Source organism: Miscanthus floridulus, chromosome 12 (genome assembly GCF_019320115.1).
Source record: "Miscanthus floridulus cultivar M001 chromosome 12, ASM1932011v1, whole genome shotgun sequence".
NCBI lineage: Eukaryota > Viridiplantae > Streptophyta > Magnoliopsida > Poales > Poaceae > Miscanthus > Miscanthus floridulus.
The window spans coordinates 78,509,354-78,524,193 of NC_089591.1; positions in this window are offsets into that span (position 1 = coordinate 78,509,354).

A 14,840-nucleotide genomic window follows, 5' to 3' on the forward strand; every position below is an offset into this window, starting at 1 on the left:
AGATGTTGAAAAATATTTTATACAATAGCTGGAACAGGGAACCGTGGAATGGCCACATTAGGAGCGAATGGCTCATCGTCAGTGTGAAAACCTGGTTCTTGTGGTGGGGGTGGTCCGTTGTTCATACCACCTAATCGATAAAATGCTAAAAAAATATGAACATAAAATATATGCACAAAAAATTCTTCCAAGTAAAATGTGGCAACATAATTAAATATAGATCGAATACAAGGAATAAGAATATATATAAATGTAGAATGCAAAGAAACATGATTATAAATATAGATCAAATGAATATAGATAGAATATTGGAGAAGACAACATATCAATACCATCAAAAAATGCAGGAGCCATGACCAAATCATGTAGAGAGAGAGAGAGTGGATTTCTTAAGAAGTGAGAGTGAAACATGAGAAATGGGACTGTGAGAGTTCGTGAGTGGGTGAGATCGATGTATGTGGCTGACGGTTTGTTTTATATAGGGGGCATGGATATCACTGTCAGTTTTTAAGTAGAACCGACAGTGAAAGTTAATATCACTACCGGTTTTTAAATAGAACCGACAGTGAAAGTTAATAGCACTATCGATTTGTAAGTAGAACTGACAGTGAAGGTGCATATATGTAAAGGATATATTTATTTAGATAGTACAGTGGAAAAGTTTTAACAACAATGATATATTTATTTAGATAGTAATGAAATACATCAAAAAATAACAAAAATATTAGTAATAAATTACATATACGATAACAAAGACCTTTACACTAAAATTCCATATACGATAATAAAGATATATTTGCGTACAGGTCAATGTTAAAATCAATGTGTATCAACATATTATAATGTAACCACCTCAGTAGCATTCTTCTAGCACCAACCAGGGTCAAACAGCAGCACCGAGGTGGTCTATGAGCTATACCGGTTGGAGATGACAAGGTGGCATCGATGAATCCGTCTTGTCTGTACATGGCCTTTTTCCAGATGCGCACCGCAGCGAATGGCTCTGTGAACCTCGTGGCATCTCCAATCTTTGGCGTTGCTCTATCTTCAATAGCATTCTTCTAGTACCTCTTGTGTGCACCATTTTGGTGGACTACGACGTATAACGATATATGTGGTTTGTTGTGAGGGGAAAACATTATATCATGGCTCATAAGGCCTAGCTGAAACCAACATGCATGGAGAGGCTAGCTTCTGGCTGAGGGCCATTTTATAGGGGCTAGCAGTCATGGTACATTTTTATTTTTGAACTAAAGTTGTCGAGGTAGGTAGGAGCAGTGTTCCAACTGTTGTGGTCAGTGAGAGCACTATTGGCATGTGAGGAGCATCTACACATCACTATCGGTTTTTGTTTAAAAACCGACAGTGAATGGAGCTTTTTGTGTCAGTTCGAGCAACCGACTGTGATAGAAGCTATCACTGTCGGTTTTAAAACCAAAACCAGCAGTAAAGGGCCCTGCTGCCATCACAGCCAGTTAGGGGTTAAGTAGTATAATTTTTCCCTTCCTTTCGAATTCCTTCGACTACGTCAATGGTTAAGACTCCACAACTTAGCCCCCAAGACCCATGTTCGAGTCCCAGGCGGCCCAAATTTTTTGTTTCAATTTTATAAATTACTTTGGGAAATTGTTCATCACTATCGATTCTAAAAATAAACCGACAGTGATGAGAAACCATCACCGCCGGGCCATTCCTCAAACCGGTAGTGATGGGGGTGTACTAGTTAGGGGTTAAGTAGTATAATTTGTCCCTTCCTTTTGAATTCCTCCGACTACCTCAACGGTTAAGACTCCACAACTTAGCCCCCGAGACCCATGTTTGAGTCCCAAGAGGCCCACATTTTTTGTTTCAATTTTATAAATTACTTTGAGAAATTGTTCATCACTGTTGGTTCTAATAATAAACCGATAATGATGAGGAGCCATCACTGTCGGGCCATTCCTCAAACCGGCAGTGATGGGGGTGTACCAGTTAGGGGTTAAGTAGTATAACTTTTCCCTTCCTTTCGAATTCCAACGGCTTCCTCAACGGTTAAGACTCCACAACTTAGCCCCCGAGACCCGTGTTCGAGTCCTAGGCGGCCCAAATTTTTTGTTTCAATTTTATAAATTACTTTGAGAAATTGTTCATCACTGCCCATTCTAATAATAAACCAACAGTGATGAGGAACCATCACTGCCGGGCCATTCCTCAAACCAGCAGTGATGCGGGTTACCAGTTAGGGGTTAAGTAGTATAACTTTTCCCTTTCTTTCAAATTCCTCCGACTGCCTCAACAGTTAAGACTCCGCAACTTAGGCCTCGAGACCCGTGTTCGAGTCCTAGGCGGCCCAAATTTTTTGTTTCAATTTTATAAATTATTAAATGAATTTTCTCTATGCACCTTCTTTCTCCATGGCCTTCTTAGCGTGACTCTTCATCTCGGCCTAATCTGGAGACTAGAACAGTACACGCATCAAGTAAATGGATCACTCAACAATCAATACACAAGCCACAGACATTCCCATTCACATCTCTAGGAGCACATACATCAATGATCAATGAAGGTTGGAGGAGGAATGGAGCTACTACACATTTGCTCAATGTCGACTGTGGGCTGGGCTCCTTCGAGTATTGCGAGTAGGGACTACAAACTGGTTGGGGACCAGTGACGCCAAGGAGATATGGATCCCTCACTACTTGTAGTAGCTCGAAAGAGAATGGCCGCCCCAATGTTCTTCTATCGGAAGTCTAGACATATATATTTATATTTATATTTAGCTGGTGTTTAAATTCATAGAGTAAAGTTTAGAAATGTTACGTCCGATGTCTAATTGAGTGTTTGAATAGTAATAAGGTCAGTCTCAATGGTAGTTTTAAATAACTTTCATTCTCATTCATTGCTATGATACGTCGGCATATTTGCTGAGTTGGTAGAGTATTAACAAGGAGGAGAGAGGAGATGAGAGTTTCATCAGGATCAAACATCCTTCATAGTTATGTGCATAATGATTACATAGTTAACAATAGTCTAACTATCTTTACGTGCATCAACAATGAGGGCCTCATTGTGATCAAGTCGTACGTAAGCAGGTTTATCACCCTCTTGAAGGATAGGTAGGGGTATGTTTGCCCCGAATGGAGGCATTTCCTGATAGCCCCTGTAGTCTTCTTCGTTCGTCACTCCATCGACACCGACAATCTTTCTTTTTCCTTCTAGGACTACTTTTAGTCTTCATTTTATCTTGTTGTCCCTTACATAGAAGACTTGCATAATATCTCTTGCAAGGACGAAGGAGTCGTCTCTGTATGCGGTCTTAGTGAGATCAATGGTAGTGAACCCTTTATTGTTAGTGTTGATTTCCTTGAGCTGGACCCACTGGCAGCGAAAAGAGCTGCCTTCAATGGACCATAGGCTAGCTCCCATATCTCCTCTATGAAATGATAGTATGTCGCCTGCACATTGTCATTTCATCATGAGCATCAAAACGAACACCATAATTTTGGGATGTGCTCTTTCCATCTTGCTTTTTTGTGTAAAATATGAATCCATTGATCTCATACCGTTGGTACTTAAGATATGTACTCAAAGGTCCCTTGGCTAAGGCATCCAGTTGATTACCCAACTTTATTCTAAGCAGGCGACGTCGTAACCAGTTGACAAATTCCTCCTTATGTTTTTTATCCAGCCAAGCCTATGACCTGCTCAGATACAGAGTTTGCAGCGATTGCCTATGCTCGTCAATGTATGACATTACACCCTTGGCTTACTAGAGAACAGTGAACTATGCCTGTCTGAAAGAAATAGGGTCGTTACTTTGCCACGTAGTCTTCCCTTGTGATGAGATTCTAAAACTTCAACCCTTTTAATGTCTAGATAATATGTGCAGAACTCAATGGCCTCCTCCGTTGACCATCCTTCAACCATGCTCCTTCTAGCCTGAATCTGTTCCTAACATATCACCTGAAAACTTGCATCAATCTTTTAAAAGGAAACATCTGATGCAGGAACATTGGGCCAAGGGCTCTAATTTGGTCAACAAGATAAATGAGCAGATGCAATGAGATATCAATGTAAGTCGGCGGGAAATGCATCTTAAGTCTAACGAGAGTTTCGGCGATGTCCCGCTGCAGCTGCTCTAACGTGGACACATCAATGACCATTTTTGAGATCGTGTTGAAGAAGGAGCAAAGCTTTATGATTGGGGCATGGACCTTTAGGGGGAGGATACCACGTAGGGCAACAGGGAGCAACTGAGTCATAATGACATGACAGTCATGGGCCTTCATATGGCTATAGTTGAACTTGAGTTCTCTCATGTTCACTAGCCTCTTTGGGTTCGCACGGTAGCCCGTCGGGACTTTGAGTTCATTAAAGAAAGAAATAAGCACAGTTTTCTTCCTTCTTCAATGTCCATGACGCAACCGAAAGTTCAAACTAGCCATTCTTTAGCTCCATAGGATGCAACTCCTTCCTGATTCCCAAATGTTGCATGTCCAGGCGTGTGGCTAGTGAATCCTTCGATGTCCCCCCCGGTGTCCATCAAGGTGTTAAGAGTGTTAGCGCACATGTTTTTAGTGATGTGCATGGGATCAGGACAGTGGCGTACACTCAGAAATGGCTAGTAAGGTAGTTTCCAAAAAACCAATTTTTTCTTCCAAACGCTCCCATCAGACGCTGCTACTGCATTGTCCCCCTTCCTAAGGACAACCTCCAGTTTGTTGAGTTCTCGAAGTATCACAGGCCTATCCCGATATTTTGGAGCTAAGTGTTTCTCAATAGTACCATTGAAATCTTTTCTGTTTCTATGGTAAGGGTGATCCTTAGGTAGGAACCTACAGTGTCCCATATAAACTATCTTTGAGTTATGTGGCAGATTTACCGCATCGGTGTCGTCCAAGCACTCGACACATCTTGTATAGCCTTTTGTCTTCTCTTCGGACAACAAACCTCGACCTAGCAGGTCGGTGTTTGTAGTGATAAGTACTCCCTTGATCATGACATGTTCCTTTTTGTACTTGTTCCAAACATCCGACACACCCTTTTCAAACATCTCCACTAGTTCATCGATCACTGGCTCCAGAAACACATCGATGTCATTCGTAGGTTGTCTTGGCCCTTGGATCAGTAGTGGCATCTGGATGTATGACCGCTTCATACAGATCCAAGGTGGAAGGTTGTATATACAGAGCATCACTGGCCAGGTGCTAAGATTGCTTCTAACCTGGTCGAAAGGATTCATCCCATCTGTGCTCAAAGCAAACCAAAGGTGCCTTACCTCTCCATCGATGTCCTTATAGAACATAGTATTGACAGTCCTCCAGTCATGCCCATCGACGGGATGCCTCATCATTGTATCTTTCTTACGCACTTCGCCATGCCAGCGCAACCGCTTGGCTAACTTTGCACATGCAAACAGCCTATGCACCCGGGGAGCTATAGGGAAATACTAAACGACCTTTATGGGACCTCCTCTGGTCTTGGTACCCTCATCTGACAGCCTTTCCTTATACCGTGGAGCTTCACACTTGGGGCACTTATCTAAGTCTTTGTATTTTTCTCCACGGTACAATATGCAATCATTGGAACACACGTGGATTTTTTCAACCTCGAGGCCGATGGGGCAGATCATTTGCTTGGCCATGTATATCTTTTCTAGCAACTCGTTTTTTTCTAGGAGCATTTTCCTTATTATACCTAACAACTGATCGAAGCCTTTATCGCTCAATCCGTTTGTCGATTTGAACTCTAACAGCATGATGTCGGCTTCTAGTTTGCTTATTGGACAATCCCTATACAATGGTGTTTTGCCATCTTGTCTCATTTTCTCTAGCTTTCTCAGCTGTCTTTCACTAAGACATCCGGTCTCTACATTACGTAGCAGCTGAGAAATACCATCGTTATCCTCGGTGTTGTCAGCTAGTGTGTTCCTAAACACATTATTAACTATGGCCATAGGTTCCGTGTTGACACCGGGTTCCTCGTTAGCATCATGGATGGCTACGTCAGGCATGTCCACATCATCATCATTTTCTTGCAGAACATTCACACCAACCTCGCCATGCATAGTCCATATCGTATAGTTTGGCATGAACCCCCTGGTAATCAAGTGCGGTTGTATAGACTCAATTTGATGAAAGTTTCTTTGATTCTTACAATCTTTGCATGGGCAGAAGACATGGTTCCCATTCCCAGCATGGGCTTTGTCATCGGTGATAAACTGGTTGACGCCATGCACGTACTATTTGTCCGTTCAGGACAGATGCATCCACTCTCGATCCATCTCTACACAAAAAATACTGAGACAATAATTACAAAGAATTAATAAGAAATCGAGCTTCATGAACAACAATTGTAGCTTAAAAGTACCATTTTTGGAAAACATTATTGTACACTAATTATTGGAAAATTGAAATTGGTAGCCCCGGCCCTGTAAATTGAAAATCATAGTAAAAAACAATTATTGCACAATATTGAAGAACAACTATTCTACTCTACTTCTAAAAACTAATTATAGCATCACATACTAACAATGATGATCTTGACCACCATAGAATAATTAGCTAGGAATTTAAATATGTTCATAGACATCAACCGTTTGGATGATGGATTCACCACAATTTGAGCCTTGCACAAATGTCCACTTGAAAAAGTGCTCTCTAGAATGGAGAAAGAACTAGAATGGGAATCAAGCAATGTAGCCATCAAAACAAAGCTAATTAAGCAACAAAATCAAAGGTGAGGATGTTTGTTACTAACCTTAAAGCAAAAAGATCAAGCCATTATTTAAAATTCAAGCGCTGGCTTCATGGTGAAGAGCAGCTGCAACAATGAAGGGAAGGGCCCAAACATGCGTCTCTGTTCTCGGGATGAAAGAGAGGAGGAAGAAGAGGACGGCTGCAGCCTTTTGTGTTGTAGGCTTGTCACCATCGGTTCTTGGCTAGAACCGACAGTGATAGAGCCAAATCACTGCCGGTTTGTGGCTTGAACCGGCAGTGATAAGTGGTCGCAGAAACACTATCGGTTCAAGCCACAAACCAGGAGTGATGTGGTGCTTCACTGCCGGTTTTAGCCCAGCCTCAATCATTTTCTCATTTTCAAGCTCATAACCGGCAGTGAAGGTACATCACTGTCGGTTCTCACAAATCTGACAGTGATGAGGCTGACAGTGATGTCTAAATCTGGCGTAGTGGGACATGTAGTGTGTATATAGTTTATAGGTTTAGCATGCACACTTGTTGTATGTTGTATACATGTGGTGGTAGGAGTATATGTGTTTGTGTGTGTATTCAAAATATTACGGTTGTATTTGTAGTACCTTAGAAGTCCAGGCTTAAAAAAAACTCTAGTGTCCTGTTGCACACGGGCACACACAAAAGGTTTCCAAAATAAAAAAAACAAAAAGAGAAGGGCAATATACCAATTATTTGGGTGAGAAAAACAGTAAATTCGACTTTTGACTTGTTGGATCTATTAGCTCTAACAATTAGCTGTTATGGATTCAAATATATTGAAGCACAAACAAAATTGTCTAACTTAATCGTCAGCTTAAGCTTTTGTATTGACTTGGTTAGTGGATGCAATTTAATTGTCCTACTCCATTAGTTTAATCTTTTAGATTGACCTAATTGGTGCATGCAGCTTAGTACATAGTACTATGGAAGAGGTCTAGACTCTGGGCCCGTTTGGCACGGCTCGCAGCGGCTCCGGCTTATCTGACAAAACACTGTAGCAAAAAGCCGGTTTTCCCTCTCCTTCCCTCCCCTCTCACTGACATCGGCGCTGTTCATCGAAGCCGGAGAAGACAGGTTTCCTGGCTTTCCCCGGGGCGCTACAGTGTTTTTGCTACAGTGAGACAGCAAAGTAGGAGAGAGAAAACCGGTTTTTGCTACAGTGTTGCTACAGTGTTTGTCAGGTAAGCCGGAGCCGCTGCGCGCCGTGCCAAACGGGCCCTCTAGAGTTGAAATTCTGGCTAGTATAATTAAAATATAATAATTATTGCTCACTCCGATTTCATGTATGAGAATTGCCCATCTTTCTTATCAACTTAAGCTTTGGGTTGAAATAATCAATACATGCAACTTAATAAAATAGGGCAAGCTAAGAGCAAGTATAATAGGAGGCTGTAAGCCGACTAAATGCTAAGGTGGAGGAGAGAGGAGAGGAGAGAGAGGAGAAGCGGGCTGTAAGCTTACAGCCGGCTTGGGCACAAGAACCAAAAAAGTCTGTGAGAGAGACAAGTGGGACATGTATTAACTATAAAGAGCTGACTATTATATGAGTGGGCTGAGAGAAGGCTATAAAGAACCTTACAGCCAGCAAACCGGCTGTATTATTAGCCTTGCTCTAATAGGACACTTCAATAAATAGTGTGCCACCTCAACAATCATGTCAGTCCATTTAATGTCTATAGAAACTATCATAATTTCTGCGCTGTGAGTACCCTTGTATTAGATACTAAGAGCACTCCCAATGCAGACTTCACTATAATTTCCATGTCTATTTATTATCTCTCTATTTATTGAATTTTGCTGATGTGGCATTGTATTTATTGAAAAAAGATAGGGTAAAAACAAGAAACGACGTCTAAGGTCTCGTTCGCTTCGCTGAAAAAATAAGACAAAATACTGTTTGGGCTGATTTGTTGTAAAAAAAACACTATTCTAACTAAAAAACCAGTTAAAAAGTACGGATTATAAAGCGATGGACTCCTGGTCTACGCGCGACACAAGGAGGAAGAAATCAGCGATATTTGCGTTGGAAAGACCAGGCTCGTTTCTATCTTTCCCCTGCAGATCCCGTGCGCCCGAGCCCCCGCGCTGTGTCCGCCGGATGATCGCGTGCGTCCCACGGAGCCTCGCGCGCGGCCGCCAGCAGGACCTCGCGCCGCCGCAGAGCCAGGATGCGGACGTGGTGCTGGCGCCGCTGTCCCTGGAGCGGTCGAACCGTCGGTGCGTTGCGCTCGATGGCGGGAAGGACGAAGGAGATGCAGCCGCGCAGCTTCCACGAGCAGGCCATGTCGATGATTGTGCTGGCCGAGAAGGTGTTCCCGAGCACGGTTAGCTCCATGATGAAGCTGCGACACCGGCGGTTATGGACGGTGTACAGGTTTGACACATCTCGCGGCCGGATGAGGAGGCAGCTGCCTCCCAGGCCAATCCCATGGTACTTGTCCAGATTCTCATGTACAACGAGAAGGAGGCCGGTCAATCCCATGGTGCTCGTCCAGATTCCCATTTGTAGAAACGAGAAGGAGGTATGTACTTTAAGCACGAATGCTGGAGCAGAGGATCCGGGAAGGAGGTGGGATGAATGATTGTGAAGACTTCAGAATAAAAAGGTTGCATTGTTGAAGACAGTTTCTTGATACAGAGTCCTAGAACATAGAAACTACTTCTAGTTTCTGGATTGTGAGTGCCCTAATGGATCTAGATTGATCCTTTTATTAGATGCTGATGAATCTAAACAGACCCTTATATAAATACTATGTATTCAATATTTTTTCTCTTGCATGCAATAGTTTGCATTTAGTCCCTTAGAGAGAAGAGATGAAATATCATGGCCACAAGAAAGTGGGTAGCATTGGCAATTATTTCAAAACTGACTCACAAGACCATAGACAAACATATAGTAAAATAAAGAGAGTTGAGTTATCATCTTATTCGATCCAAAAGTGGTATTTAAAGTGTGATCCAAATAGCCCATAAAAATAGCCGCGAGTTGTACTGCAGCCAAGTAGGAAGCCAAATAGTAGATTAAGAAAAGGCACTGTTTATTAGACAGTTTTCCTATTTGCCTTTTTATTGATACTGGAATAGACAAGTAGGGATCGGAGCCAAATAGTATATTAAGAAAAGGCACTATTTATTTGGCAATTTTCCTATTTAGGGCCTGTTTGGATGAAAGGAACTTCAAAGGAAATTTGCAGGAACTGAAAACGGAGGAAAGGAAGTATGCGTGAGCGTTTGGAACGGAGGAATTTGGAAGTTCCTTTCCTTTGGAATACTGTAGCGCTGCTGTGATTTCGTAGGAAATAAAACATCTGCTCAAAGCTCTGGTTTTTGCTTCCTTCGTGTGTGCCCGAGGCAGCAGCGCCTGCGTTGGAGAGAGAGACGAAACAGTGCAATCCAAACAGCTCAAAGTATTTATTCCTGTGTTTTCGAATCCTGTAGGTTTTCACTTTTCACTCTACCATATTCCTACGTTTTTTTCCTTTCCTCTGTTTTGTATTCCCGTATTCCAAACAGGCCCTTACCTTTTTATTGATACTGGAGTAATAGTACTACACTATGATATGGAATGGGCCGATCAGATTATAACCAACGGCGACGGCGACTAACGACAAAGCTGAGCTGTGGGCCCCGGCTTGGATCTTGTCCATCGGATGACTTTACTGTTACCTGCTGCTATTTACCTACGCACCCAGAGTCAATACACAGGCACACATGGTTTTTCATGCCACTGGATTTTGTATGTTGGTTTGCGGCTACTCGGATGGTCTGCGACACCACCACCACAATTACCGGCAGGGGAACATGATCTTTTCTAGCAAAAAAAAAAAAGGCCTCAGCGACCACCAAGTTCTTTACATGTTTCTTTTAGCTATTCAGCTGATCAGAAAAGAGACTCAAGAAAAGAATCATGTAAACAATACTTTGGACTCCCAAGCCAATCCTTTTAGCTAAGTTATCCTTAGTTAAATAAAATCACTCTCCATTGAAGATACTAAAGGAAAATCTTTATCTTTAAGAAGAGTTTTAGCTTTCATATAAATTTATTACCTGAATATAATACCAGAGAACATGCAAGTACAATGAGTTTTCTTCAGCGTATGTTGACCAACCATTGATGAGTGGATGTCAAGATTGGCGAGGAAAAGTATGAGCTGGGTAAATCAGAAATTCAATTTCCTTGCTATGTGTAGACGCCAACTTAGATCACACATCAGTTAAGGCTACCACGTCCGAGGCTGCATATAGCCTAACACGCAGCGAGAACGCCCAAACACAACAGAACCTACTAGCACGTCAGCCACACAGATTTGATGTTATTCCTTTGCAAAAAAAAAAGTTCACGAAGACCTCTTGGGAACACCCGTCATTGGGAAGGGACACGTAAATATTGTTCTAGGATCGGCAAGGCCACCTAGAATGCCACGGAATCCTGTCGCGAGAGACGCGGGACAACAAGGGGTTGGAGGAGTAAAAGTTGGTCAAAGAGAATAGTAGAGTGATTGTGTATGGTTAACCTCAATCAGCCATGCTCCTTGATATAGGGTGGTTCTATTCCAATAGAAAACCTTCCCACGACATGTTCTACAGGTTTCCCACGAGTTTAGAAGATTTCGGATCGAATTTGTAAAGGTTTCAACACCGCCAGGCGAAATCGGCATGCTATAATACGACTGATACATGATGTGACCGATGAAGATGTATACTGTACTGCTTATATGCCTGCTAAGACTAAGAGAATTGAAGAGTTTAAAAACTGTCGGTTACATGTCCCACGGTGGACAAGTGTTGCAATCCAAACTCACGGTGACGTTTAAAGTTTGACGATACGGTGAGTACTAGCGAGAGCTCAGCATTTTTTTTATTTCCATACAGTAAGTTTGACTAGATGAGTAGAAAATACGTATAATATTTGTGTCTCTAAATAAATTTATTATAAAAATAGATTCAACGATCTATCTAATGATATTAATTGTGTACCATAAATATTAATATTTTTTATATAAAATTAGGTAAAGTTATTTCTCGGGAAGCGAAAACGACAGTAAATTGGAACGGAGGGGCCAGTACTTAAACACGAGCTAGCTCTCTCGCTCTATCTTTTATGTACATTGTGTTTTCTTCAGAGTATATTGACCAATCACTAAGTGGATGTCAAGATTGACGAAGAAAAATATGGGCTAGGTAAATCGACAAATCAATTTTCTTGCTATGTTTTCATGTAGCTGGTGATGTAAACTTATTCCAATCAGTGTGCAAATAGAGTACCAAACAGGGAAAGTGATGACGAAGATGCATACATTTTTTTGTGATACATGAAGGAAAAAATATCATTTGCTAAAACCTCCATATAATAAAACTAACACATGATGTGACCGATGTATAGTACTTATATGGCCTGCTAAGAGACTTACTCCCTCCATTCCAAAATACATGACGTTTTTAACTTATATATATATATATATATATATATATATATATATATATATATAAATAAGGAGAGTATATTCAGTAGCTAGCTATAGAATAAGTTATTTTGTAGCCACCTCCATTTACGATATTTTTTATACTTAATTTACGATAAAGTGAATACATAGTTACGATAATTATGTTACTATAACACATGAGGATATTTACCGTGACATTATAGTAAACCACCTAGTAAGGAGTTACTATAATCATGTAAATTAGCATAATAATTATCGTAACTCAAAGTGGCTACAGAATAAATTATTCTATAGCCAGTTGCAGAGTAGTAGTTCTATATATATATATATATATATATATATATATATATATATATATATATATATATATATATATATATATATATATATACACACACACACACACACATCTTGCTTGACTCTTCGTCTTATTCAAAATTTTTGTATAAATATTATTTATTTTATCATTAGAGATACTTTAATAATGGCTTATTTATTTTATTATTTGCATAAAAACTGAATAAGATAAATATTTAAACATGATATCTAATAGTCAAAACGTCAAATATTTTAGGACAGAGGGAGTAAAGAGATTAAAAACTGTCGGTCACATGTCTCACGGAGGAAATGTCGTAGCCATCAAAATTTAGAGTGACATTTAAAGTTTGATGATAGTAAGTACTATCAGCAGCTCTTACATAGTACTTAACCAGAAGCTAGTTAACTCGCTCTATCCGTTGAGGGAAACATGTCCTAGATGTAAAACTTATGATACGAGGGGGACGCCATTAACCGCAGCTGGTGTGGGCCTGTGGGGTGTGTGACGGTGGATGAAGGGGAGGGGGACGCAGAAGATCCTAGGCGGTGTCCATGGACCACGGGGCCCCAAATTACACAATGCCAGGTCTGATGACATGTGCTACAGTCTGGCCCAAAGCAAAGTGACGTGTGTCGAGTTGCGCGGCCGGGCCCAGCCCAGACACACATGCATGGTGTGCAGCATGCAGCCGGTCTGCCTGCCTGCCGACTACTGCTAGAATACAATTCGCGCGTTGCGACAACGACGACGCCCGGCGCCGTGACGGCTGCGCCGCCTACGATCTTCGACTCGACTCGACGCAATCACGCAGCAGCACAGGTACTACTCTGTCCTATTAAAAAGGTCTATAAGATAGATGCTGATTAATTTTTTTTAAATTTAATTAAATTATAATGTATTTATATCTCTGATCTATCTAATAATACCGATTACTCCCTCTGTTCTAAAATAAATGTCCATCTCACATTTCGAGAAGTCAAACAATCCAATTTTTCACCAAATATATATTAGAAAATACTCCTATGTTCTAAATTATAAGATATTTTGATTTTCTTGATTCATAGCTTTTACTTCGTACAAACTCTCTCTGTCCTAAATTATCTGTCGCTTTGGGTTTTCGTGCCGCAAGTTTGACTCGATTTGTAAAAAATACGTGCAACATTTGTATCTCCAAATAGATTTATTAAAAATTAGATTTAAAGATATTTCCAATGATACCAATTATATACAATAAATATTAATATTTTTAATATATATTTTGTCAAAGTTCTTTCTCGAAAAGCGAAAACGGCATATACTTCAGGATGGAGGTAGTAGACATATATTATGTCTAGTAATAAAAGCTATATCTAGATCCATAATAAAAGCTAAGAATCTAGAAATGCCGGACGTCTCATAATTTGAGAGGAAAGAACCATATAAGCATCATTAGATTGATCGCATCGTATATTTTCATCATAAATAAATTTAGAGATACAAATGTTGATTCTATTTTTATAAATCTAGTCAAAGTTGAGATTGATTGAATTTTCTCAAACTACAAGATAGAGATTTATTTTTGGAAAAGGGAGTGTGTGTCATAGATATTAATATTTTCTTATATATATTTATTTAAGGTTGAAAATATTTGATTTCTTGGGAAGTGTATTTTTTATGAGACGAAAGGAGTACACTGATACCCGGGTTGGAGGGGTGCTGCTCATATGGCCTAAGCGAAACAGTGAAACTGCTGCGAGGGCTTGTACTTGCCGACTTGCCGTGCAGATGGCATATGCTAACGGGAAATCCCTGGATGACATACCAGCAGCTGCTCAAAACAGTTGGCACGTACACTTTTTTCTTCTTATTATTATTGTAGAATCTTATCTAAAAGATTAGCCGGACCGTATGAAATTTGGGCATTAATGGTCTTCTTTACGTGTATCCTCGACTACAGTTGTGGTTTTTGAACACAACCCCCCCCCCCCCCCCCCCCCCCCCCCCCCCACCCCCCCTGGTTCTGTAAAACGTTTGTACCGCCGGTCTATTTTCAATTTGTACTGGCGTTTTGTGAAACACCAATGTAAAAAGGATGTCATCAGTGTAAATCGATCTATACTGGCAGCATGTTTACACAAACTGCTAGTGAAAATTATTTTCTAGAATTTATAAATTGGGACAAAAAAATAGCATTTTTTAATTAATTTGGAGAGGCCCACTAGCCAGCCCCCAAGGTCATGCGTCATAAGTCACAATTTTTTTACGTGTGTGTGGTTGTTAGGGATCAAACTCACAACCCCTTGCCTAACGAGTTCATTCCTTATTAACAACTACGCCTCAAAGTTAGCTGTGACTGAATAGCACATATATTCCTTTTTATTCAAT